The sequence below is a fragment of the Rhinatrema bivittatum genome, chromosome 7 (assembly GCF_901001135.1).
Source record: "Rhinatrema bivittatum chromosome 7, aRhiBiv1.1, whole genome shotgun sequence".
Classification (NCBI taxonomy): Eukaryota; Metazoa; Chordata; class Amphibia; order Gymnophiona; family Rhinatrematidae; genus Rhinatrema; species Rhinatrema bivittatum.
The window spans coordinates 133,627,972-133,654,640 of NC_042621.1; the positions used below are offsets into that span (position 1 = coordinate 133,627,972).

Here is a 26,669-nt window from a genome sequence, read left to right on the forward strand (position 1 = left end):
CATCAGGTTGCTTCCTGCCGCAGGACTGCTTTCTCATCTCCCTTAGTATCTTTAATTTCAATACCCTTTTTTTATAGGATATTCATGGCCTCTTCCGGTGATTGTGCCTGCAAAGTCTGACTGCTAATTGTAAAAGAAATTCCAAATGGGTATATCTATTTATATCTTATGTTTTCAGCTCTTAAAAGTGTCAGTAATGTTTCATTTTTATGCCTCTGTAATGTGATAGCAGAGACATTAAAAATCTGAAGTCTAATCTCTTTCCATGAAATAGTGCTCATATCTTTTGCTTTTTTACATTATCTTATCTTTGACTGCAAAAATTGTGTAGACATGCTATTATGTCTCTGAGTTTATTGTGGATTGCCCTCCCCAGAGGTCAGTGTGCTCAGTCCACCTATCTGCTCAGATCCATTGGGAATCAAAATTTTAGTACGACCCCCACAAATGTCTTTTATAATACATATGCAGAGTATCCTTCTTTCTCAGTGTTGCATCCGGTCTCAAATGGCTTCGACCTTTGTGCCTCACCTTTCTTCCTTCTCTCTCCTCAAGCCTTGGGAAGTTGGCTGACACCGCGTCTTCATGCCGCTCTCCCGGGCATCCCCAGATCGGCAATGGCGATTCGCCATGTTTTTCCTGAGGGCCTCCTAGGGTGCACGTGCGCACACCACCCACGTCTTTATCCACATCATGGCGGGAACCTCGGGGGCGTCCCCTCTGAGTGATGTCAGCACATCCTGGTATTTAGCCTGCCCTTCGTTTGCTAACAAACTGAGTTTGCAAGGATTGGATTAGCTCCGGTCTAAGCTGCTCTACCGCTTCCTAGCTGCAGCAGGAAGCTCTCTCCACCCTTTGGGGTAAGGGCCCCTTCGGGGAAAGTAGAAGGGCCCCTGCTCCTCGGGGGCCCTTCTATTTTCTTTCAGGTGCCTATCCTGGGATACCAGGTACTCGCTCCTCGAGGGCCTGCTCTCCCTAACCTGGTGCCTGCTACTCTACAACTTCTGCCTGCCAGGAATTCCAAAAGATACAGCTTCTGCTTCAGTGAGTACTACAACTTCAGTTCTCTACATCCGGGACCTGTTCACCACGCTGTCTCCACCAACTCTAGAGTGAGACGGGTCATCTCTGCCGATGATCCCTGGACTACTACTGTTGCTGGAGCTAACTTCCACTGCTGTCCGCTTCCCGGGCAGTGCCATCGTGCTGTACAATAAAAATTACTGCTCTGTGTTTGCATGCAAAGAGTCTAAGCCTGGTACTGCAGTTCCTCATGGGGCTCCTCCCCATGGGAGTGGCCATCACTGCAGTATCCAAGAATCCATTCCAACACCTCATAACCATAACACTCAGGTACACTTTCTACGGGATCTATTTTCAAGATCCTCCAATTATCAGTAATCTCAGTGTTCAATTTCTTTATTTACTGCATTTCTTTTAAACTTGCTTCATCATGTCTTCAGCCTTCCTGTCTGCTCTTTTCTAAAGGTCAAGCACTCTCTGCCCCATCTCATTGACTTCCCAACGAAGCTTCCCCACCAAGACTTGTATTTCTGTCTTCACGGCTGCAATATCACTTTTTAAATCCTTGAACCATGCCATGAATTCCGCTCTCGTTGGTCCCTCCTGTCCACTCGCGGTCTTATCCATGCATTCAACTGTGGCCTTTTCTACCATGTGCTCTCCATTCCCTTCACTACTGGTTCCTTTCAATTGAGCCATGGCGCCGTTGAAGGTAAATTCCCTCACCAATTTGCTATACTTTGGTATGCTGGATCGCCGTCTTTTTGGGGGCTCAGATAATGTTCACATGAAGTGAAATAGCCACTTTTATTTCATAGCCATGCAAAGCAGCAAGGTTAAGCACCCATCTCTATTGGATGACGTCTCTTCCTCACTTTACATTGTGTTTTCGTTGACTATTGTCTCTCTTAGCATCTGCCAATGAAATCCAGTTTTATCTTCCTGGATTCAGCCTTAAATATATTATTTACCATACAAACATACCCTCATTCATGCACCTTTAAACTTTATCCTCATCAGAAAATTCCTGCAACCCTTATGTACTTTTTATTCTCTTTATAAACAGCTACTGAGGTGGAATATTGGGTTACTCTACCCAGTAGTGGCTGCCCTACCTAAGACACTAGATTTGGACTCATGAGACTTGTTTATCTCCATGGCTATGGAGATGATATTGGACAGGAGAACCTGCTAAAATAGCAGGGTACATATTATTGGAGCTGTTAGAGGCATCATAAGTATAACAACTTCTGTGTTATGCTATTGACCATTGCTGCATGCAAGGCAATAGTCTTTTAATGGTCTGTTTACAGGTATCGATTTGCTTTTGTATTCTCCCTTGCACACACACACACACAAAAGCATGAAATGTGTATCTTACATATCTACAATGTAATTCAGCAAAGCACTAGGACCTAAATACAATACTCATACTTAAATGGACCTAATCAGGCCTGAACGGATATTTCTGAAAAATATTGCACAAGAAAGACGCTCTGACTCATTGGCTCCTGTCTTAGGGGGTGATAATGGCTTGTTGGATGAGATACTAAGCAATTTCTAAACGAACTACCTATATGCTAAAAGGCTTACAAAAAGTCTCAAAATGACCTCATTACAGAATGGGTTTAACAAAGTTTTCTGTGTTGCATATGCTATTGTTCTCCCATGTGTATAACATCCTCCGGTTAATAAAAATTATTTTCATAAAAAAAACAAACCAAAAAACAAGACAATCACTAATCAAAAAGGCACATATTAACTTGAAGGAAACATGCTTTTGACTTTTTTTGGAAGAGGGATCATCTCTCTTACCTCATCCCTTTTTCTCTTAATTACATCACTAAACTATCTAATACTGTTAAAAAGGGACATCCATATTAGACACAGACCAGACCTCCACCTTTTCTCACACCTTCTCCCCTTCTTTCTCTTTCAGTATAACAGATACAAAATTTATATTGGAGAATTGTGCAACAAAAATATTTTATATAAGATATAAGCTTATTTGTGGCCATCTTCTGCTATACCCACTGCTCTGGAAAAGTGAACTTGGGACCTTGCATGACTATTACTAATAGGATTACAAATGAGATTTGTTGATTAGGCTGGTATATCACATTTAGTTAAAATTAGAGAGAGGAAGAGAGCATGTGTGTGAATGAGAGAAAAGGAGTGTGTGTGAGTCACCATGTGAGGGAGAATTAATAGTGTGAGTGAGAGAGTGTGTATATGAGAGAGAGAAGAAAGCTTGTGCATTCCCCCCCCCCCCCCCCAAACCAATCATAGGTTGGGGGAGGGGAGTACCAGATTTTTTTGTTGTTGTTTATAAAGTTTGCTTTACAATATCATTATAAATGCAATAGAAAAAAAGTCAGAATAATTCAAACATAAAAAATAAAAAAGGGTTCAGTTAGGTCTCCCTGCTTTCCTTGAGTATTGACAGACCACTCCAGACAAATGGGATTCATTCCTCCTACCAGCAAATGAAAAAGACAGAGGGCAATTTGTTTGCCTGACATCCCTCTCTATAAGGCTTTGTGAGTAGGGAAGGCATCAGTCTCTTTGCCCAAGTTGAACGGTAAGGTTCTCCTAGAACTCGACAAAATATGAATATATTTCATCATAAAAGCAAATAACAAAGACTAGGAATGAGCATCCCATCCTGGGCTGTATTTCCTACTTGCTCCTGAAATGATTAAAAAAAAAAAAAAAAAGAGCCCTCTGCTTACTATTCTCTTGCTGCCTACTTTGTCTATTATCATTCTTATCCTAATTTTTTGCCCTCTGATCACTTCTCGGGGTTGGGTTCAGACTCAAAGAAAGCAGGTGAGAAACTTTCTCATCGTCTTTTAGACCAGTCCAGACAAGTAAAATGTACCTAAGCAATATCTATCCCAGGTGGAAGTATCCTAGAGCTGCTTCCAAGACCCTCAGAGCAAAGGCTTTATCCCCTCTCTCCTGAAGATTTAGCCTCTAATTCTTTGCAATAAATGTAGCTGCCCTACAAATTTCCACTGGGTCCACCTCTCTGTGCTCCAACTACGCAGCTGCTTGAGCTCTCATGGAGTGGGCCTTTAGCCCCTTCGGCATTTGCTTTCCATTCATTATGTATCCTGATGCAATTGCTTCCTTAATCCATCTTGCAACTGATGCCTTTGAGGCCACTTCACCTTTGCATGTCCCAGTGAATAACACTGAATCTGACTCTCTAAATCCGTTTGTCACCTCCAGATATCTGACCAGGCATCTCCTTACATCTAGAAATCTAAGCTCCTTCTTTTGGCCCTAACATTGTTTCTTTCTGAAGCCTGGCAAGGCAACCATTTGGTTTACGTGAAATTCTACCTTTCGTAAGAAGGATGGGGCTGTCTTGATCATGACCCTCTTTCTCAAAAAGGAGAGAAAAGTATCTGCAGGACAGTGCCTAGAAGTCAGAGATCCTCCTGGTCGAACATATTGCTAACAATACTGTCTTTAACATTAAATCCTTTGTGGTAGCTCCTTTAAGCAGTTTGAAAAGGGTCTTCTGTAAAATGTTTTCAGGACCAAGTTCAGATCTCACAGTGGCCTAACAGTCTGCTTCTTTCAAGAAGCAGGTCACATCTGGATGAGATATGAGAGAAGCCCCTTGGACTTGCTCCTATAGCAAGATAAGGTAGCTAAGTTAACTGATAAGCCTTTACCTAACCCATCCCAGAGGAACTTCAAGATAGAAGGCATTTTTGCTTTCCTTGGATGCACCCCCTCTTCCTGCACCATGCCTCAAAAGTTTTTCCAAACTCTTGCCTAGGCTAATGAAGTAGATCTCTTACTTGCTTTAAGCAAGGTTGCTATCATCTGCCATGGATACCCTATTTTTTATTTATTTATATATTTTTGAGGTAACAATTGAATACAATATAGTCAGAGGTTACATGATAATACCATGTACATAACCAGCATATATACAATACCTAACATAACAATAGCTATTATACTAGTAAATATTAAACTGGTGTATTTTTGCCAAGTCTTTCTTCCATCATAGTGTAGATTCTCAAATTCAATGGAGTTTGCTGAATGAGACATACAATTAACCATAGATACCCAAAGATAAGCATGTAAAAGATGTAAAAGCTTTAAAGACAATAACTCAGCAGTAGTCCTAATACTTGTCTTGAATCGTGTTATATGTCTTGAAACATATAACAATAAACCTTCAGAAACAAACCCTCAGTCTTATTTTTGTTTTTAATTTCCCCTCCCCTTCCTGCCCGTCTCTTCATCAGCAGAGGCCTGATACCCATCATATGGTAACCTGTCACTTGCAATGTATATCCGCCCTGTATATAGTATTACATGCCCCTCCAAGCGAGCCAACATTTCCATCTAAGGTCAAATTTGGCCATTTGTTTCTGTCTAGCTGCCTTGAGTTTGTTCAAGTAACATACAGTGTCCAGCCATCGCAGTACTGCAGCCAAGGTGGGTACCTTGTCCTGTTTCCAACAAGCTAGTTCCATTCTCGCCGCAATTATTGCTTGTTGTATAAAATATTCTTCTTTGTTATTCTGCGTACCCATGTTGATATGCAGTAGAAACAATACCGGGTCCTTAGTAACCTGTGATCCACTACGTCAGATAACAGTTGTAATATACTATCCCAGCATTGCATTACTTTAGGACATGTCCACCATATATGCATATATGTTCCAATTTCTCCGCATCTCCTCCAACATTGAGCAGAAACCTGAGGATAAAAGCTATGGAGATTTTATGGAGTAAGATACCATCGATATAGCATTGTATATCCATGTTCTACTATCGAAGAGGCAATGGAGCAGCTATTAATAGACAAGAAGGATCCTGCCCATTGCTGGGCACTCATGGATATCCCTAGGTCCTTCTCCCAACCCTTTATGTGGGATGGCTTATTTGCCAGCTCCCCATTTAAAAGAGAGTATATCCGAGACATTATCTTAGTGAGTGACCCAGCTTTAATCAGAGAAACCCTCAAATAGGGTTTTACCTTTCTGGAGTTCTAGATGGACATTGGTATGTAAGATATAATGCTGCAGTTGACAGTAAAAGTATTGATTTGTACTTGGTAAAGCAAATTTCTGCTTTAAATCCTGAAAGTCCCGCACATGCCCCCGACTCCAGACATGTTCTAATTGTGTACACCCCTGTTTCTCCCATCTCTTAGCCAGAGGTCGTGCCATACCTGGCTCAAAAGCTGGGTTAAGGAAGATAGGAGTACGCAGGAAGGTACATCGGCTACCCGTCAAATGAGGTTTTCCAGGTGTCCCATATTTGCAAGGTTTGTGTTCTGGTCGGAGGCATACCCCTGACAGCCTTCTATTTTTCTGGGTAGCCACGCAAGTGTGTCCATTTGTATGCCCGATACCAGGTCTGTTTCTAGCTGGACCCAATGCTTGTCTGTGTTCGGACAATGCCAATCTAACAGTGATCTCAATTGATCTCAATTGAGATGCCACATAGTACCACTGAAGACATGCACCCTTAAGCCTCCCCGATTCCTAGGTAAGTATAATACTGTCTGTTTACTCGCAGAGTTCTCCTCTTCCAGATAAACTGAAAGAGCTTCCTTTGCCAGCCCTTGATAGCCACTGCTGGTATCTCAATGGGGAGAGTCTGGAAGAGATCTCCCAGTCTAGGCAAAATGTCCATTTTAACAGTGGCCACTCTACCAAGCCAGGAAAGATCAAGCCGATCCCATATCTGTAAATCAGATATAATTTCCCCCATATACCCCCGTAATTATACTGATAAAGATTGGCTAGGTCTGGACCTATTCGTATGCCCAAATATTTTAAGGTTGAGTGAACAAGTTTGAATGGGAACTGCCGATTAAGCCTGTGGAAGTGGTCTGCAGGGAGCGTCACATTTAAGATTTCGGATTTATCTACATTCAATTGGTATCCCGATATACCACTATATCGCTGAAATTCATTAACTAACCGGGGTAACGAGCCCTCTGGGTGGGCAATTGTGAATAGGATATCATCAGTGAACATAGAGAGCTTATACTCCTGAACTCCCACTTTCATTCCCTGAATTTCTGGGCTACTAGTAGCCAAAGGCTCTAAATAGAGAGGGAACAGTAGTGGAGATACAGGACATCCCTGTCTGGTGCCACGGGCAATCTCAAAGGGCTGGGTGTAGCCCCCATTTATCTTAATGCACGCACTTGGCATGTTATAAAGTTTGCGAATCCAGGTGCAGAAGTGGCCTCGCAGACCTACTTTGCTCAAAACTGCAAAGAGATAGTTCCAATGTACCAGGTCAAAGGCTTTCTCCGCGTCTACAGTTAGCAATACCATAGGTGTTGCAGAAGTCTGTGTCTGCCATATCAAGTTCACCACACTGCAGACATTATCCGCCACTAACCGACCTGAGATAAAGCCTGTTTGATCTGCATGGATCAAATGGGGTGCGATAGAACCCAAGCGGGTTGCCAGAATTTTGGCTAGTATTTTTAAGTCTAAACTGATTAGGGAAATGGGCTTATAGGAACCACAGATCATCTCGTCCCTCCCAGGTTTGGGCAAAATGGTAATTCCCACTATTAGCTGCTGCAGTAAATTATTAAAAGCTGCTTGTAATGGTGCGGCAAGTATTGTGCTAAATCGCCTATAAAAACCAGCTGAGAACCCATCTATCCCTGGGGACTTGCCCATCTTCAGGCCCTTGATAGCCGCCTGTATTTCCACTATAGTGATTTCCTGATTCAGACGAGATTGTTGGAGGGTGTCAATATGGGGGGAGATCTATCTCCTCTAAATACTTGTCTATCTCTGAGGCAGAGATGTCCTCCCATTTAGAGTATAACTGTTCGTATCAGAGCAAGATTTACGTAATTCTACCATCATTATCTGACAGCATTTCCCCTGTAGCACACCAAATTTTTAAATTTTGGTTTTGTACAGCCCTTGCTTTAAGTTTCCTGGCTAGCAGTCAGCCTGCTTTGTTGCCCCCTTCAAAATATGTTTGCTTCACTTTATCTAATTGGAATGTTATTTCCTTATGGGATAATTCCTTCAAGTCGGCCCTCAAACTATCTAGTTGGTTCCCTATCCGTGGGTTGGGCCTCCATTTGTCTTATCTCCAGTCTACTAATCCGCTGCAAAAGATCTACACATTTCTTATTATCTTCTTTACGCAAATGTGATGCTCTCACTATTAAATTTACCCCTTACCATGGCTTTGAGGCACTCCCAGACTACATTAGCTGAGATATCTTCAGTGTTATTTTCCCTTAGATAATGTTCTATATCTTTCTCCAAGTCTTTACAAAATGCTGTATCATCTAGGAGGCTTTTGTTGAGCTTCCAGTAACATTCCCCTGAGGGAGCTCCCAAGCCCCTAAGCTTTATCCATATAGCTGCATGATCCGACCATGTGAATGGCTCGATCCCTGTATCTTGTGTATTAAGGTTTTATCTACTAAGAGATAATCAATCTGAGAGTAAGATTGGTGTACCTTAGAGTAAAAAGTATAATTTTTATCCCCTGGATGAAATAACCGCCAGGCATCTATCATGTGCCATTCCCTCATCATCTTTTGAAGCTCTGTGTGAGCTACCATGTCCTCCCCTGCCACTACTAGAATCTAGAAAGGGATATCTGGTAAGATTGAAGTCTCCTCCAATAATGAGGTATCCCTCTGCCCATTGCTGTAAAGCACCAGACACCTTTTGGATAAATGGCCCCTGCCCTTGATTGGGCACGTAAACATTAACTAGTGTATATATTGCAGAATCCATTTTAAACTTAAGAATAACATAATGACCCTCTATATCTCTAATCAGAGACCACATAGATGATCACATCTTTAGCAAATAACAACCTACCCCTCCATACTTATTTTTAGTTGCAGCCGCAAAGTATTGCATCGGGTATTGTGGAGACGTCATAATCTTCTCATATTTCTTTTTCAGGTGAGTTTCTTGACACAATAATATATCTACCTTTGCTCTGCTTATATCCTGAAGTAGGCTTTTTCTTTTATAATAGGTATTCAACCCCTTAACATTCCAGGATAATATTTTTAGTTCCCCCAACCCATAAACATAGGAAAACTAGAGCCATTCCACTCTTGCACTAGCCATACTCCGCCAGGGTTGAATTGTTCATACCTTCCCTTAAGTGGCTCCCAGCTAATGGAAAATACTCTGAGACACAGTTAGACATTCCCTGATAGGTATTCCAGCTTACCCTGCTCTTTTTGTTGAGATTTGTAGGTCCCCCTCTGTCCCCTTCCCACCCTCCCTTCCCTAGTCCCTTGTGTCCATTGCTGGATATGAGTACTGTCACCTCCCATAGTCTGATCACTAGTGTGTCACTCGTCCCCCCCTCATTTGAATACTACATTTCTGATTATTGTTTAGTTACCCTCATAACCAAGGATATACCTTAAGCTATACGAGAATATATCCCCGAGGAATAGCCTAGTGGTTAGAGCAGTGTACTATGAACCAGGAGACCAGGGTTCGAGTCCTGCTGTCGCTCCCTGTGACCTTGGGCAAGTCACTTTACCCTCCATTGCCTCAGGTACAAAAACTTAAGATTGTAAGCCCTCTGGGGATAGAGAAATACCTACAGTACTTGAATGTAAACTGGTGTGATATCTCAATTGAGATCGAATGTCGGTATATAAAAATAATAAATAAACAAACAACTATAGGCTTACTACCAAATCCCTTAGTAACCTTACCAAGGACGGCATAAATTTAACCTATAAAATGTTACTAATAGGTCAGGCTGGATTGCAGTTCTCAGTCTTTGTTGGTGCTCAAACTGGAGAATTCTCCGGAATGTCTGCGCAGCCTTTTGCTGCCATGCTTTACTCTTTGCCATTGTTAAGCTTTATCCGTCATAGATTGTTGGCGTGTCCGCTTGTTTATCCCTTCCGGAGTATTCATCAGATCAGCTGCACTAAGCAGGGACACTGCATCTCCCACCGTCTGGACTTTTGTGGAAATTCCCTGTACAGTAATCAGCAGTCCAAAGGGGAAAAGCCATCTATACTTATGATTAGCGCGTAGTATCTGCAGCACCTCATGAAACTCATGCCGCCTTCAGATGGTGATAGGAGATAAGTCTTGAAAAATCTCTATTTTCTTTCCATGCCATTAGAAATCTGGCAGCTTCTTGGCCTGACGCATCTTTTCTTTAATCGTGTATTTATGAAAACATACCACTATGTCCCTTGGTACATTGCCTTTAGATTTTGCCAGTGCTCTGTGCGCTCTGTCCAGAAGTATCTGCGGCAGGGCCTCATCCGTATCAGATTGTTGGCATTAAGAAGGCTGCAAATATCCATGATGACTTTTTCACAATCTGTAGGGCTCTCCTTCAGGGATCCCCCCCTAAACCTCAGGTTCCCCCTTCTAGACCTGTTTCCAAGTCCTCCAGCCATGTTTGTTGTTCATCTACCATCTTCTGCAGGGTTTTAAGCTCCTGCTGTGTTTCATTCTCCCTGTTCTCCTGCTCTCCCAGCTGATTCTCTATCACAGCCAACCGGGCCCCGAGGCCAGCATAACCACGCCGCATATCTGCTGCAAGGGTCTGCAGTTCTGCGCTGAGGGTGCCTATACCATCTTATTTCGCTGAACCAGCACTGAAAATCTTCTTTAGACAGCGCCGTGTTGATCGCTGATGCCGGAGAGTCAGCGTGCTTCTGCCCCCCTGGGGACTCGGACCGTTGCACTGCCTCCTCGTGGTCAGAGAGGCCTTCTCTGAATTTTTCTGGCACAGCATTAAAGAGAATTAAGTTACGCAATTTTTTTGTGGATCGACATGCCTCTAGTGTCCCTGTACTCGATCGCCGAGTTTTGAGCCTTTTTCAAGCGGAGGGTTTGCGATTTTATGAGGTATTTGCAAAAATGAGGAACGGAGCTCAGGCTTCACGCTGTCATCACTTCCTCCAGGTACCCCTCTTTTGCCTAGATTTCTCCTTTCAAGTGCAATGCCATAAGACAAAATTGTGCTGGCTTTTCCATGACCACTGGTCCCCGATGTAGCAGATTTTCATTCTGAGTGAATCCGAGCAATTTCTCCAGTTTGAGCTTGACTAGTCTGCGTACCAAGGACGTCTTGCCCAGTCTGGGGCTACTAGAATGACCAACCCTGGTTGATTCCCAATTTTCCTCATAATCTTTCCTATCAGCAGCCAAGATGGGAACAAATAAAGGAGTGAGCCAAACTTGTATCAGGTTGTCTATCCCCCTGAATTCTCATTCTCTTTGGCTGAAGAAGTACTTTGCTTGGGCATTCTTGTGGGTCACCATTAGACTCCTCTGCCAGCTCCTATTCCCCTGGGTCTAATCTGTAGCCGTTTAAAATGTCTGCTTTTATATTGGAGTGCTCCTGCTATGTGTGTGGCTAATATTTCCAGCAGATGTTCTTCCACCCATCTTATGAGGCATTCTGCTTCGCCTATCATCTGAAGGCTCATAAGAACATGCCATACTGGGTCAGACCAAGGGTCCATCAAGCCCAGCATCCTGTTTCCAACAGTGGCCAATCCAGGCCATAAGAACCTGGCAAGTACCCAAAAACTAAGTCTACCCCATGCTACTGTTGCTAGTAATAGTAACTATTTTCTAAGTCAACTTAATTAATAGCAGGTAATGGACTTCTCCTCCAAGAATTTATCCAATCCTTTTTTAAACACAGCTACACTAACTGCACTAACCACATCCTCTGGCAACAAATTCCAGAGTTTAATTGTGCTCCTCACTTCCCTTATTTATTTATGAGTATTTACCATATTTTTCGCTCCATAAGACGCATTTTGAAAATGTCTGTGTCTTATGGAGCGAATATAAAACAAAACAAAACCCAAACTACAACCCCCCCCCCCTCCCAAGACTTGCCAAAAGTCCCTGGTGGTCCAGCGGGGGTCCGGGAGCGATCTCCTATACTTGGGCCATCGGCTGCCAGTATTCAAAATGGCGCCGATAGCCTTTGCCCTTACTATGTCACAGGGACTACCGGTACCATTGGTCAGCCCCTGTCGCATGGAAGGAGCAATGGATGGCCGACGCCAGGTCATGTTTCAACCACGGCTGAAGGGAGGGATGGGAGTCCCAAATCTAGTAAAGTATTATATAGCTGCACAAATTAAGATCCTAGTGGACTGGCATAAGAAGACTCCACCTAAACCTTGGGTGACTTTTAGCCAACAACTACTGGATAATATACCACTATCTAGCCTCCTTTGGCAACCCAAGAAAATGTGGCTGATTTCACCCAAGGCTTTTTTACCCCCTCTATGCTTACACCGCTAGACCTGTGGAATAGTGAGAGCCACCTCCTATTGGGTACGAAGGAATACCATTGTGGCACTTATCTATATGCAAATTGTGACTTCACCCTGGGATATTAGTCTATTGCCTTTCATAATTGGGAATCTAAGGATATTCGCCTGTGGGATCACATTTGGGGGGGTGCAAGATATTCTCTCATTTTCAGAACTACAAAAGAGATATGATTTGGTTATTCGGATATATATCCATACCTTCAACTAAGGCACTTCACCTGCACCCAGCTCATAGCAGGTCACATACTCCAAGGAAGATATGATTGTGAAATACTATGTCACAAAGCTGATCATGCCACAAAATTGCTATCATTACTATATGCAACTTTAGGGTGTGCTACCTTTGCGAAACCCAATCATATGCTCGCCTGGGAAAAATACCTTCAAATTACTTTCTCGCAGACGGAATGGGAGGCAATCACCTGCCAGCTAGGTAATTTATTTATTTATTTAATTTCTTTTCCTATACCGATGCTCAAGACTAGGTCTTATCGTACCGGTTTACAATGTAACTGAGGGGAAACCAATTAACATCAAGGTAGAAAGTAAAGTTACATTAAACAGGGAGCATAAAACCTGGGCAATGGAAGACAGTGCAGAGTTTAAACTAAGAAACAATTAGAGAGAGATAAATATATAAATCAACAAAAACTGTAAGATACAAAACATAGGTTTGTCCTAGGCAGTTATTAGCCTGGTATGTCCAGAGGGAGAAGGAAAGGGTGAGGTTGGGTGGGGGGAAGGGATAGGGGAGGGGTGGGGGAGTGAGAATGGTTTAATGGTTTAATTGCAGCCTCCATGGTTGAAAACACCTTAAAACTATTTTATAGATGGCATTTATGTCCAGTGTGCCTTCATAAAATTAACTCCAACCTCGCAGATGGGTGTGGGGTCGAGGGTAGTTACTTACATATGTGGTGGGAATGTAGAGTGGTTCAAAGCTTATGTTGAGATGTGGAACTCTGGACTGGTCAAATGTTACAAACTCCGATAGTAATGACTCCACAACACGCATTACTAGGTATTAAACTACTACAGACAGAGGGTGGCGAAAACCGACTGGTCAATTACATTATCACCGCCACCAGGCTAGTAATAGCACGGCAATGGAAATCACCCCTTAACCCGGGGACTGCGGAAGTACAACATAATTTAGGAAAAATTTACATGCTAGCAGAGATTACAGCACATAAACAGAAATTCACTGGGCGCTTTAGAAAGATATGGCAGCCATATATTTATTTATTTAGATTCTTTTTTTTTATACCAAAGTATAGCAGGCTGCCTTCACTCCGGTTTACAGTTTAAACTACTTAATACACAAAACACATTCATATAGCACATATTAAACCGTTAACAGATAACTAGTTACATTTCGGCATATAGCAAAAATGTAAAGACAGTTATAATAGAGTATGACCTACACATCGGCTATACAATGAGAGAACATGTAAAGCTCAGCATAAAAGGACATAACTTAAATGAGAAAATCGCATCGGAGGTATGTTAATAAGACTTTTCATAGGTGAGATGGAGTAGAGGGAAGGAAAGGGTTCTTGGGAAACAGTGGAGGACAAAATAAGTTACAGGACACAAAATTAATGTGAGAGGGTAGAAGACGAAATGTCGGGGGGGGGGGGGGGGGGGAAAGGATGTTAGATTAAGCAAGGTTTGTATACTATTTGGAGGGCGAATCTTACCTGAACACTTAAGCTAATTATCATCACTTATACAGAATATAATTATCCCATCACTGGTAATTTCATCTCTTTAATTTACTTATTCTCCATTACTAATGCCCGACATTAGCAGGGTATAGTGGGGGTTAAATAATTAAACGACACAACCTGAAGGTCTACAATGGTTTTATTATTATTATTTGTTTCCAATCGCTTTACTGCATGACTTCACCTTACTTTGTAGAAGTGGTTATTATATACATACCACTGTTCCATGTACACATTGTACTTTTTGTATTTGTTGATGTCTCAAAAACTTTAAATTAAAAAATAAATAAATAAAAAAGTGTTGAACAGGCATGGTCATTGTTTAAAAATACATTCCTAGACATGCAGTCCAGGTGTAATCCATGCATTAAGAAAGGTGGAAGGAAGGCAAAACGATTACTAGCATAGTTAAAAGATGAGGTGAAAGAGGCTATTTTAGCCAAAAAACCAATCCTTCAAAAATTCGAAAAAGGATCCATCTGAAGAAAATAGGATAAAAACATAAGCATTGTCAAGTTAAATGTAAAACAATAATAAGACAGGCGAAGAGAGAATTTGAAATGAAGTTGGCTGTAGATGCAAGAACTCATAATAAAAACCTTTTAAAATATATCCGAAACAAGAAACCTGTGAGGGAGTCGGTTTGACAATTAGATGACGAAGGGGTTTAAAGGGGCTCCTAGGGAAGATAAGGCCATTGCAGAAAGACTACATGAATTCTTTGCTTCTGTGTTTACTAATGAGGATGTTGGGGAGATACCAGTTCCAGAAAAGGTTTTCAAGGGTGATGAGTCAGACAAACTGAACCAAATCACTGTGAACCTGGACGATGTAGTAGGCCAGATTGACAAACTAAAAAGAGTGGCAAATCACCTGGACCGGATGGTATGCATCCTAAAGTACTGAAGAAACTCAAAAATGAAATTTATGATCTATTAGTTAAAATTTGTAACCTATCATTAAAATCATCTATTGTACCTGAAGACTGGAGAGTTGCCAATGTAACCCCAATATTTAAAAAGGGCTCCAGGGGTGATCCGGGAAGCTATAGACCAGTGAGCCTGACTTCAGTGCCAGGAAAAATAGTGGAAACTATTCTAAAGATCAAAATCGTAGAGCATAGAGAAAGACATGGTTTAATGGAACACAGTCAACATGAATTTACTCATGGAAGTCTTGCCTAACAAATCTGCTTCATTTTTTTTGAAGGGGTTAATAAACATGTGAACTGGTAGATGTAGTGTATTTGGATTTTCAGAAGGCGTTTGACAAATTCCAACATTAAAACCTTGAAACTTACCCCACCTGGTTTCCTCCCCAGAAATAGCCAGTGATGAAACAGACTTTATTTCAAAACATAACATTTATTAAGTAGCTTAGAGATCTTATAAGAACTGGCAGGATGTGTTTATTTCATGCATGCATACAAAGTTAAGATAGCAGAAACTATAAGGAAAATCAAGATTGCGTTTTCCTTATGGAAGTAAACAGAGCCCCAGCTTACAGAATATACTGTGTTGTGAGCAATGACAGTTTACTCATCGTTTTAAATTTGCATTAGTCTTTTATACTGTTAAACATGGCTCATATATGCTTCCCCCCCCCCTCCCTCATTCCCAATGTTTACTGGTAATTTTCCTTCATGTGCCTCTCAGACATCACATATTCTGCTTTCTCAATGCTTCCTTTGTTTCTTGTAACTTTCTTGGCACCTTTCTTATTAGGAATTCACTCTGCACTCTAATGGCGTTCTCAGCCTCAGTTGTTCTGTTTCTGGGCTGAATTTTTTTCTCTTCAGGCCTTTTTATTCCAGTTACTAGTCAACATGGGGCAGTTTTCTTAAAGCAGTAATTAACCTAAATCCTCAGTTAATAAACAAGTGGATAAAGGTGAACCAGTAGATGTAGTGTATTTGGATTGTCAGAAAGCATTTGACAAAATCCCTCATGAGAGGCTTCTAAGAAAACTAAAAAGTTGTGGAATAGGAGGCGATGTCCTTTTGTGGATTACAAACTGGTTAAAAGACAGGAACCAGAGAGTAGGATTAAATGGTCAATTTTCTCAGTGGAAAAGGGTAAACAGTGGAGTGTCTCAGGGATTTGTACTTGGCCCGGTGCTTTTCAATACATTTATAAATGATCTGGAAAGGAATACGATGAGTGAGGTTATCAAATTTGCAGATGATACAAAATTATTCAGAGTAGTTAAATCACAAGAGGATTGTGATATATTACAGGAGGACCTTGCAAGACTGGGCATCCAAATGGCAGGTGAAATTTAATGTGGACAAGTGCAAGGTGTTGCATATAGGGAAAAATAACCTTTGCTGTAGTTACGTGATGTTAGGTTCCATATTAGGAGCTACCACCCAGGAAGAATATCTAGGCATCATAGTGAATAATACTTTGAAATTGTCGGCTCAGTGTGCTGCAGCAGTCAAAAAAGCAAACAGAACGTTAGGAATTATTAGGGAGGGAATGGTTAATAAAACGGAAAATTTCATAATGCCTCCATGGTGAGACCACACCTTGAATACTGTGTACAATTTTGGTCGCTGCATCTCAAAAAAGATATAGTTGCGATGGAGAAAGTACAGAGAAGGGCCACCAAAATGATGAAGGGAATGGAACAGCTCCCCTATGGCTGAAGAAGTTGGGGCTGTTCAGCTTGGAGTAGAGACAGCTGAGGGGGGATATGATAGAGGTCTTTAAGATCTTGAGAGGGCTTGAACGAGTAGATGTGAATCAGTTATTTACTCTTTTGGATAATAGGACTAGGGGCCATTCCATGAAATTAGCAAGTAGCACATTTAAGACTAATTGGAGAAAATTCTTTCACTCAACACACAATTAAGCTCTGGAATTTGTTTAGGGTGTGGTTAGTGCAGTTAGTGTAGCTGGGTTCAAAAAAGGTTTGGATAAGTTCTTGGAGGAGAAGTCCATTAATGGCTATTAATCAATTTTACTTAGGGAATAGCCACTGCTATTAATTGCATCAGTAGCATGGGATCTTCTTGGTGTTTGGGTAGTTGCCAGGTTCTTGTGACCTGCTTTGGCCTCTGTTGGAAATAGGATGCTGGGCTTGATGGACCCTTGGTCTGACCCAGCATGGCAATTTCTTATGTTCTTATGTGTTCCTTGGAAGTTAGATTATTAATCATTTCCTCTCTATGCAATAAGACTATGTTCCTGGGTTTCCTGGCAAAATATCTCATACATTTCTTGGAAATTTAAAGCATCAAATGAATAGTATAAATATAGTCAGAGTTAAGGTTCAAGGTTGCCATTCTAAATGTATGGTAACTTGATACCAGCGGGTAATTAACTCGCATTTGGTAAACCCATCTATTTTTCTCTATCTAGATAAAATAATCTTTTTTAAGAATATCTGGCTGATTTATTGAGTTGTTCTGCTCTCATAAATAATTAATTGCTCTCAAACTAATACAGTGGACCATTGACTTACGAACTCAATTCGTTCCAGAGGGCTGGTCGTAAGTCAAGACTATTTCTTCCATAAGAAATAATGGAAATACCCATAATGCGTTCCAAACCTCCCAAAGCATCCCTTACCTAACATTTTCATAATAAAAAAGGGTTGTATAATGTGCGTAATTAGCAGAAACACCTATAATTTTCTTAGTATACTCACCAAAAAGTTATAAAATGTGCCTAGCTTACCAGAAACAATTTCATACTGTACTCACCATTCAAGTTGACATCTTTGGCTTGCAGGAAGGGAGGAGGGGGAGGATTCCCCCCTTCCCACCCCCTAGGAGCACATCTCTGGCCCCCAAATACTCATTTCCCCCTCCCAGCATACTCCTTCCTCTCCTTATGATACCTTGCTGTAGCCAGTTGAGTGCTACACTCCCTTTCTGCTGCTGCACAGAAACTTCCTTGGTCACTAGTGATGCTGTTGCTTGCTGCAATGCCGTGTCGGGTCTGCCTATGTGCTCCTGTGAACATCTGCAGCTCTGGGTGCGCCTGAGATGGATAGGCCTCATCGGCAGCAGCAGCAGCAGCCAAGCACTGCAACAGCAGAGCAGAAGTCCCACCCAACCAAGCCCAAAAAACCGTGATTGACAGGAAAAAAACCCGCCCAATTAGAAGCAACCGCACGCATGAGCGGATACACATGGCCTTGGCCGGCATTCAGGTTGTAACTCAAAACTAAAATTTTGGTTGTAACCCAAATTGTTTGTATGTCAAGCCAGTTGTATCTCGAGGGTCCACTGTACATTATCTCTAAGGAGCGATGATGTGTTAAACTTATGTGACATGGGGATCTAAGGAGAGGGAGTAACCTATCAGGGAACTCTTTAATAATGTTTCCCTCATTTAGGTCTACCTAACAGAATTGAACCCAGGACACATTTCACATTCTAAGAAGATGGTAAGTTGATGGTGTATAATAGATTCAAGAACTTTGGATAGAAATGGAAATGATGAAATTGGACGATAGTGTGAAAGATCAGATGGATCAAGATTAGATTTCTTAATAAGAGGTTTAATGATTGCCCTCTTAAGACTGGCAGGAACATGACCAGATTGCATTGAGACTTTAACGATCTTGGATAATAGCGGAGCAATAATATCTTTACATGCTTTGAAAAGTGCTAGCTGAAATAATACCAGATATTTCACGGACAGAAGAGTCCTCAAACGTAGACCAAGATTCAGGTGTGGAAGAGGACAAGTCACAGAACCAAGACTTGACATTGATAGATGGGGTCCAGAATCATACCTAGGTCAACTACTTTTTGTGTGATATAGAAAGTATTATGAGTATTAAAAGTTAATATTGAGGATATTTGGTATGTAAATGGGAAGCTCAGGATTATTATTCTTTCCATTTTTGAAGATTCAGAGAATCTTGACATAAGCTACTGCTGTTGCATTGTTTGACAATATCCTAACAGCTTTCCCTTTAACTTGAAAGGAAACTCTTTAGTGTCAGTCTGATCACCTTAGCTTCTAGGCAATTTATTGAAAGTCTCTTCCCTGATTGACTTGTATCCTTGCACCACGCTTCCTTCCCAATGTGTCCTCCTATCCTGTGCTGCTCTCATTTGTAGTTACTCATTGTGTCAATTCCAGACTGATTGCCTTTGTCAGTTTGGCGGTGACTAGCCACTACTGCAGGCTTTCCCTAACCTGTCTTGTCAGATAATATGCTGGTGAAGTCCTGGCTTGTGGTGACCATCTGGATAATAGGCTCTGCTGTAAGGGGCACCACCTCGACCATAGCTACCATTGAGCCTAGAAATTAGAGATAATCCTAAACTCTTGTGGTGGCTGAGCCAGCACACCCCTAACCTGGGCTTGTGCTTGAGGACTCTCTTGTCTGTAAGAATGCTTTCCCTGTCCTTGTATTGAACTGGACTTTGAGGTGGGTCAGCTGCTGTACACTCCAAATGCCTCTTGTCCATGGTTCACCACCCATTCTAACCTCTCCATTGTTTGTCTAATTCTGGCCATTACCTGGCACCCAGTCTATATCGAGTCAGCCCTGATTAATCAATTGTCCAGATATGGGTGCACCCTTATTTCCTTCCTGCGCAGAAAGGCTGCTATTACTATTATTACCTTTGTAAATGTCCCAGGCTGTTGCTAGGCCAAATAGTAAGGTTTTGAACTAGTAATGATCTCCTAATATTGCAAAGTTCAGATTTAGCTTATGCTGTTTCCTTATTCGAAAGTGGAGATATGCCTCTGCCAGATCTATGGCTGACAGAAATTCTCCTTATTTTCATAATCACTGTCCATGCAGAAGTGGGGTACATGAAGTGACTGGTTTACCCCTTTTAGGTCCAAGACCAGACAAAAAAATCCCAGAGTAGGAGGAGGTGACAAAGTAAATTGAGTACCTGCCTTGCCTTTTCCTGTATTGGGACTGGTACTACTGCTTGTAAATAAAGTAATTGTCTACTGTTGGCTGTATCACCTTTTTGTGACCCTTGCATGGAGACTGAGCAAATGCTTCTTTTACAGGGACTATTAGTTTCACAGCATATCCCCACTGGATCACTTCTAGGACCCACTGGTAATATGGGACCACTCCTCATAATATTACAGCTGTCTTCCTACTAGTGGTATTGAGGAAAAGCCCTGGACACAGTCACTGGGAGCCTCTACCTGATGTGGGGCCCCTGGTGTCCTTATCTGTGCCATTGCACCTGCTTCCTCAAAAGGCTGTACCTGTCCTAGTGATCTAGATTTCTGCTGGTTAAGAGTCCATTGTACCTGAAGATTGGAGGGTGGCCAATGTAACCCCAATATTTAAAATGGGGTTTTAAAATATTTAATATGGGTTCCCCAATATTTAAAATGGGTTCCAATATTTAAAATGTGATCTGAGAAACTACAGACCAGTGAGCCCGAATTCAGTGCTGGGAAAGACAGTGGAAACTATTCTAAAGATCAAAATCACAGAACATACAGAAAGACATGGTTTAATGGAACACAATCAGCATGGATTCACCCAAGGAAAGTCTTGCCTCACAAAGCAGCTTCATTTTTTTGAAGGGGTGAATAAACATGTGGATAAAGGTGAACCGGTAGATGTGGTATATTTGGATTTTCAGAAGTCATTTGACAAAGTCCCTCATAAGAGGCTTACATAGAAACATAGAAATGACGGCAGAAGAAGACCAAATGGCCCATCAAGTCTGCCCAGCAAGCTATGCACTTTATCCATTTTTTTTCCCTTTTTCTCTCTCCCACCTGTTACTATTGGCTTCCAGTACCCTCCAGCCCTAATTCCCCTCCACCCAATTTAGAGAGCAGCTTTGAATCTGCATCCAAGTGACATCCAGCTCAATTGGGGGTAGCAACCGCTGCAACAAGCAGGCCACCCCCTTGCCCCATACTCTTACCCATCCCTGTTTTTATTTTTTGTTTTGTTTTTTTTTGGAAATAGCAGCCCTCCATCCTTCCGCTCCGTGAAGGTGGAACACCAACTACTGGCCACTGGCATCCCGCTCCGTGAACACCTCTGTGGCTACTGCCGCTCCGTGCAGTGTTTGAATGCCGCTGTGGCTACTGCCGCTCCGTGCAGTGTTTGAATGTCTCCACTTTATTCACGCCCTCTAGACTTGATGGATCCACAGTGTTTATCCCATGCCCCTTTGAAGTCGTTCACAGTTTTAGACTTCACCACTTCCTCCGGAAGGGCATTCCAGGCATCCACCACCCTTTCCGTGAAGAAATACTTCCTGATATTGGTTCTTAGTCTTCCTTCCCGGAGCCTCAGCTCGTGACCTCTGGTTCTGCTGATTTTTTTCTGAGAAAACTAAAAAGCATCATGGGATAGGAGGTGATGTCCTCTCATGGATTACAAACTGGTTAAAAGACAGATAACAGAATAGGATTAAATGGTCAATTTTCTCAGTGGATAAAGGTAAACAGTGGAGTGCCTCACGGATCCTTACTTGGACCGGTTCTTTTCAATATATTTATAAATGATCTGGAAAGGAATACAATGAGTGAGGTAATCAAATTTGCAGATGATACAAAATTATTCAGAGTAGTTAAATCACAAGTGGATTGTGATAAATTATGGGAAGATCTTACAAGACTGGAAGATTGAGCATCCAAATGGCAGATGAAATTTAATGTGGACAAGTGCAAGGTGATGCATATAGGGAAAAATAACCCATGCTGTAGTTACACCTTGTTAGGCTCCATATTAGGCGCTACAACCCAAGAAAAAGATCTAAGCATCATAGTAGATAATACATTGAAATAGTCTGGTCAATGGGCCGGATTTTAAATGCCCTGCGCGCGTAAATCCAATAAACTCAAGGCAGTTTTTACAGTTTGATTACTGGAGGAAGCTGGGTTCTTACAGGCACAGGGCAGAGATTGAATGAATCGGGTGGTAGGCAAGGAAAACACAGTAATTGCTAGCTTTTTTTTTTTTTTTTGCTGTTCTGTGCTAACAACGGCACTGCTCCCCTCTTCCCCGTATCGCTCATTTGCTCCCCTCCCCACTCCTTGTTCCTCTCCTCTCCCTTTGAACCCCTCTCTTCTTTGTCCCTCATCCTCCAGATTTCCCCCTCACTCTTCTTCCCTTTCTGCCTCCCCCTTCCTTTGTTTATTCTACCATTGACACACACCAGTATCCCCACGTCCAGCCTGCTCTGTCTTTGCTCTCCTATAATGGGGTTCAACATCCTCTCTTCTTCCCCTATCACTCTCTTGTCCTCCACCTATCCTACATAGGAATGTTTTCTTTCCCCAGGAAGCAAATCCACATGCATAAAATAGTATTCTCCCCTTAATCGCATTCCTTACCTGTTCCCCCTTACCAGGCAGGAGCTGTGTTAGACGGCTTCAGCTGGTAAAGTGGGGCGATCAGCAGCTTCAGGTCGAGGGCCCAGGTAAGTGAAGAATTTAGCAGGGTCAGAAGTGAAAATAGAAAGCTCTGTTTAATCAAACACTATGAGCAGCACGATAGAGATATGGTGGAAAACGTCTTCCTCTGTGCAGCTGTCTACCCTCCCTTTCCCTTCCGTACTCTACAGCAACAAGTCGCCTTCAGAATCTGCCCTGCTTTTCCTGTCACCTCTGATTGGCTATTGCCTAGGTGTCATCTCTTTGCGACTGCTGGCTAGGCTGCGCAGTTCGAGGGAAAGAAAAAGGTGGCAGCAATATAGAGGGCTACTAACTCGCAGCTGCCCAGTCGCCCACCCTGAAACGAGCCCAACCCGCACAAAAACGATTTTTCCCGCAGAAGGGGAAGAAAAGTAGTCCAATTGGGCGTGAAATAGCCCCATCTGGCAACATAGTGAGTTAAAAAAAAAAAAAAAAAAAAGGTTTTTGGCTTATATAGGGTAGACAAGCCATTCTGAAGCGCATGCGTAACAACTTGCGCGTCTGACCAACTGGGCTTTCAAACGTGTTACGTAATCATTGTGGGTCCGTGCGTGCAGGTTGAGAGGTTGGTTGCGGGCCATGGCCGAAGAGAATCGCAAAATTCGGTGAGAGGTGAGAAAAACGGGAAATGGACAAAAATCTTGAGGAGGGGCGAAGAGGGAAAGCGACGGGGATAGGGAGACGGACAAGTAGGATAAGCAGGTGGCTCGCTTAAGCAAAAGTAGCACGTAAAGTAGTCCTTGTTTTTCAGTTTGGTCATACGCAAAAAAAATGCGACTGAACATCATGACATATGGGTTTATAATTGAAAAAAAGGGTGTAAAGATTTTCTGGGGGCATTCTCTACTCGCCCTCTTTCGTCTGCTTTTCTAATCTCCCTCGCTCTTTTAGGTTCTTCTTAATTCCCCTTGCACCACGATCTTCCTCGTTCATCCTTCTTAAATTAACTCTCTGTCTTCTCTCATAAACTTGTTTCCAGTTTCTATTTCCCCCAAGGTTCCTCATGTTCCCACAGGATCCTGTGTCACCTTCTCACCTGCCAAGGTCGTCTTTCCCTGTCATTGGATTTTGCTGGTTTTCTCTCCTTTAGGTTCTTTATCTAGAGTGGAGGAGGAGTCTAGTAGTTAGAGCAGTGGGTTGTGAACCAGGGAATCAAAGGTTCAAATCCCATTGGTGCAACTTGTGACCTTGGATGAGTCACTTTATCCTCCATTGCCTTAGGTATAAAGATTGTGAGCGCACTGGGGTTAGGGATGTATGTACCTAAACTGGTGGAATATAAATAAAAAGTTTTCAAACAACAATAGCCCTCTTTTCGGCCAACATTAGTGGTATAGTGGTGAGCATGGCTGCCTTCCAAGCAGTTGACCGGGGTTCATTTCCTGGCCAATGCATCAGTACTGAGCTGAAAGCTTGGTTTTAATATTGGTCTTTTTTTTTTTTAACCCTCCATTGCCTCATGTACAAACTTGCAGGCTGATGCAAAAAAGGTGTGTTTGACTCAACATATAGTTTAACTGCAGTTGTGTTCATTTTCTGCAGGTAAACCTTACCACTGATAGAGTAAGGAGTTTTACTCACAGAAAATTGGGAGTAAAATTGGGAGTATTGCTTGGCACTGAAATCCCATGCAAACGAGGGCATTAAGTAGTAGCCCTCGATGCAATAAATTCAACAGCTTAATATGGTTCACTGAGTCAAATGTTGAAGAGATGTCTAATACTAACAAAACAAACCCATAAGAACATGCCATACTGGGTCAGACCAAGTGTCCATCAAGCCCAGCATCTTGTCCAACAGTGGCCAATCCAGGCCATAAGAACCTGGCAAGTACCCAAAAACTAAGTCTATCCTATGCTACTGATGCTAGTAATAGCAGTGGCTATTTTCTAAGTCAACTTGATTAATACTAGGTAATGGACTTCTCCTCCAAGAACTTATCCAAACCTTTTTTAAACCCAACTTCACTAATCACATCCCCTGGCAACAAATTCCAGAGTTTAATTGTGCATTGAAGATCTAATAAAGAGGCCAACATGTCTGTAGTGTGTCCAGTCTGGAACCTACATTGGAAAGGATCCCGTGCAGCTTGGTCCAAAACTTGGTCTTTTGTGATAAAGCACACTTTTCAAGAAGCTTTGCCAAAGATGGCAGGTTTGAAATAGGACAATATGTAGCAGACTCTGCTATATCCGAAGAAGGCTTTTTAAGATCTGATCAAATCAAAGCTGCCTTAAGCAAACTAGGGGCTATTCCTTCCACAAAAAAAGAAGAGGGATTATTCCTTTTCAAAAGTGTAAGATGTGAGTATCATGATGCATAGATTAAATCCTTCTCCTCTTAAGAAACACCCACAGTAACTGAATGTAATCTGCTTTGAAATACCTGAAAGACAGAATATAAATCAAAAACATAAACTCTTAATGAAGCAACATTTTCTAGGGTCTCAGCAATTTGTGAGCCTTGACTAATGAGGTTACATTTGTCGTATCAATTGAGTCTTTAACCAAACTCCAGTGTGTATTAAACAGTGCACACTCAGTTCTTCCCCTAGAAGTAAATGCCAATTGAGTCAGCTCATGCTGGATAGACAGGTTCAAAATGTATAAAACAAATTATTAGATCAGGGAACTTGAGAGACATTTTAAAAACTTGACATTCTTATTGACTACAAAGGACTCAGACAAAAAGCAGGTCCAATATGTGTACCTGCACTGTTTGTGAAAGACCCACAACCAAAAATACTATTAAAAATCCCTCCATGGCACCAACATGACCTTCATCCATGTGAACGTTAAAATTTCCCACTGTAACAACTTGCTCAAAGCATAGCTGTTGAGAGACAAAGAGTTCCACTAATGCTAGTATTTGCAGTATAAATAATATAAAAACATGTTTAGAAAACTTAAGTAAAAATTGCAAAGATGTTTATAAAAAATGGTTTTAATTTAAAAACAATTAACAGTTTCTTTATTGGGAACATGCAAAGGAATTGAATTAGTACAAGTTTCAACTTGTGTACAGTAGCGCCAGTTGTCATTTTCAATCCTAGTTAATACCCATTTGCATATCTTTCATGAGCATGACCAGCCCCTTACTATGGAACTCCTTGCCTGCTGTAATACATAACATGTCAGAACCCAAAATATTTGAGAGTTTTAAAGACCTTCTTATTTAAGTAGGTGCTTGAGAATCCTACGTAGGATGGTATCTCCGCCCTGCAGTATGATTGCCGAGCATTATTTCTCCAGTTTAGTGGCAATTTGTTATTACTGATAACATCCCTTCCTAAGACTGTTTTATTTATCTGCACTTTGTGTTGGTGATTATAATTATGTATGTGAAATTGTACCCCGCCCCAGGAAATAAATACTTTTTAAATAAGCATTCATAATTCAGCTAGTTACCTTTTAAAAATAATTATTGTTGCCATGTTAGTCCACTTGAATACATGGACAAATTGTAGGTGATACTTTTTATTGGACTAACTTAATAGATCTGTGACCAACTTATGAGAAATATCTTCTTGTCATTAAGTCAGTGAAGAAGCAGCACATTTTCACTAGGTTTAAATAGTATGTGTCATTACAGTCCAATAAAGGAAAAGGGGGGAAGGGTGAAAGAATGCCAAAGATGATGAGCTAGATAAACGTTTCAGTTGAAAGTGGCCATATTTGATAATGGGTGAGAGAGCCAATGTCCTTAAGGTATTTTCTGTTTGTTTCAGCCTTTTTGATCATCCTAATTTCAAATGTTGATCTGTTCATGTGTACTTCTAAAGTTCCCTTTAAATACCCTGATTGGCAGGTCATTATTGGAATGATCTCTTTTGAGAAGCGCTTACCTACTGATTTGCCATTCTATTTTTCTCTGTAATGTTTAATATTATGTCTATGAAGATTGATTCTTATGTTGTGTTTGGCTGGTCACGGGATGGACCTGTGACCAGCTGCTCTTACCTCCAGCCCCGAGCCACAAACGGGGTTTTCCAACGGGGCAGACCCCCCAGACAGAAGCATGGCAAGCCACTGTGCCTGAACAGCCCTCAACATGCCAGTCAGAGGGATGCTGCCGCCAGCTGCTCTGGGCTTCCCTAGGCATCCGTGTGCCAGACTTGTTGCCTCTTAAAGGGCCCGTGGTGAGAAATTCCCCGCAGCGCCCTCTGATGATGTCAGGGGACGTCCTGTATTTAAGACTCCCTCTGGTGCCCCTCAG

The 26,669-nt window shown here is 41.8% G+C and overlaps 2 protein-coding genes across 7 annotated transcripts in view; one reads left to right on the forward strand and one right to left on the reverse strand.

The window, feature by feature from the left end:
* Positions 1–22,661, reverse strand: part of HELLS (helicase, lymphoid specific) — a 330,133-nt gene extending 307,472 nt beyond the window's left edge. Inside the window, exon 1 of the mRNA XM_029609169.1 lies at positions 22,374–22,661. The gene's annotated coding sequence lies outside the window, so the exon portion shown is untranslated. The remainder of the gene's footprint in view (positions 1–22,373) is intronic.
* An 80-nt stretch (positions 22,662–22,741) lies between these two features.
* Positions 22,742–26,669, forward strand: part of CCAR1 (cell division cycle and apoptosis regulator 1) — a 244,415-nt gene continuing 240,487 nt past the window's right edge. For 3 of the 6 annotated variants that reach the window (XM_029609162.1, XM_029609165.1, XM_029609167.1), the window contains exon 1: positions 22,922–23,066. The gene's annotated coding sequence lies outside the window, so the exon portion shown is untranslated. Of the gene's footprint in view, positions 22,867–22,921; positions 23,067–26,669 lie in introns of those variants that run through there. The other 3 variants (XM_029609164.1, XM_029609166.1, XM_029609163.1) reach the window with 3 other exon arrangements.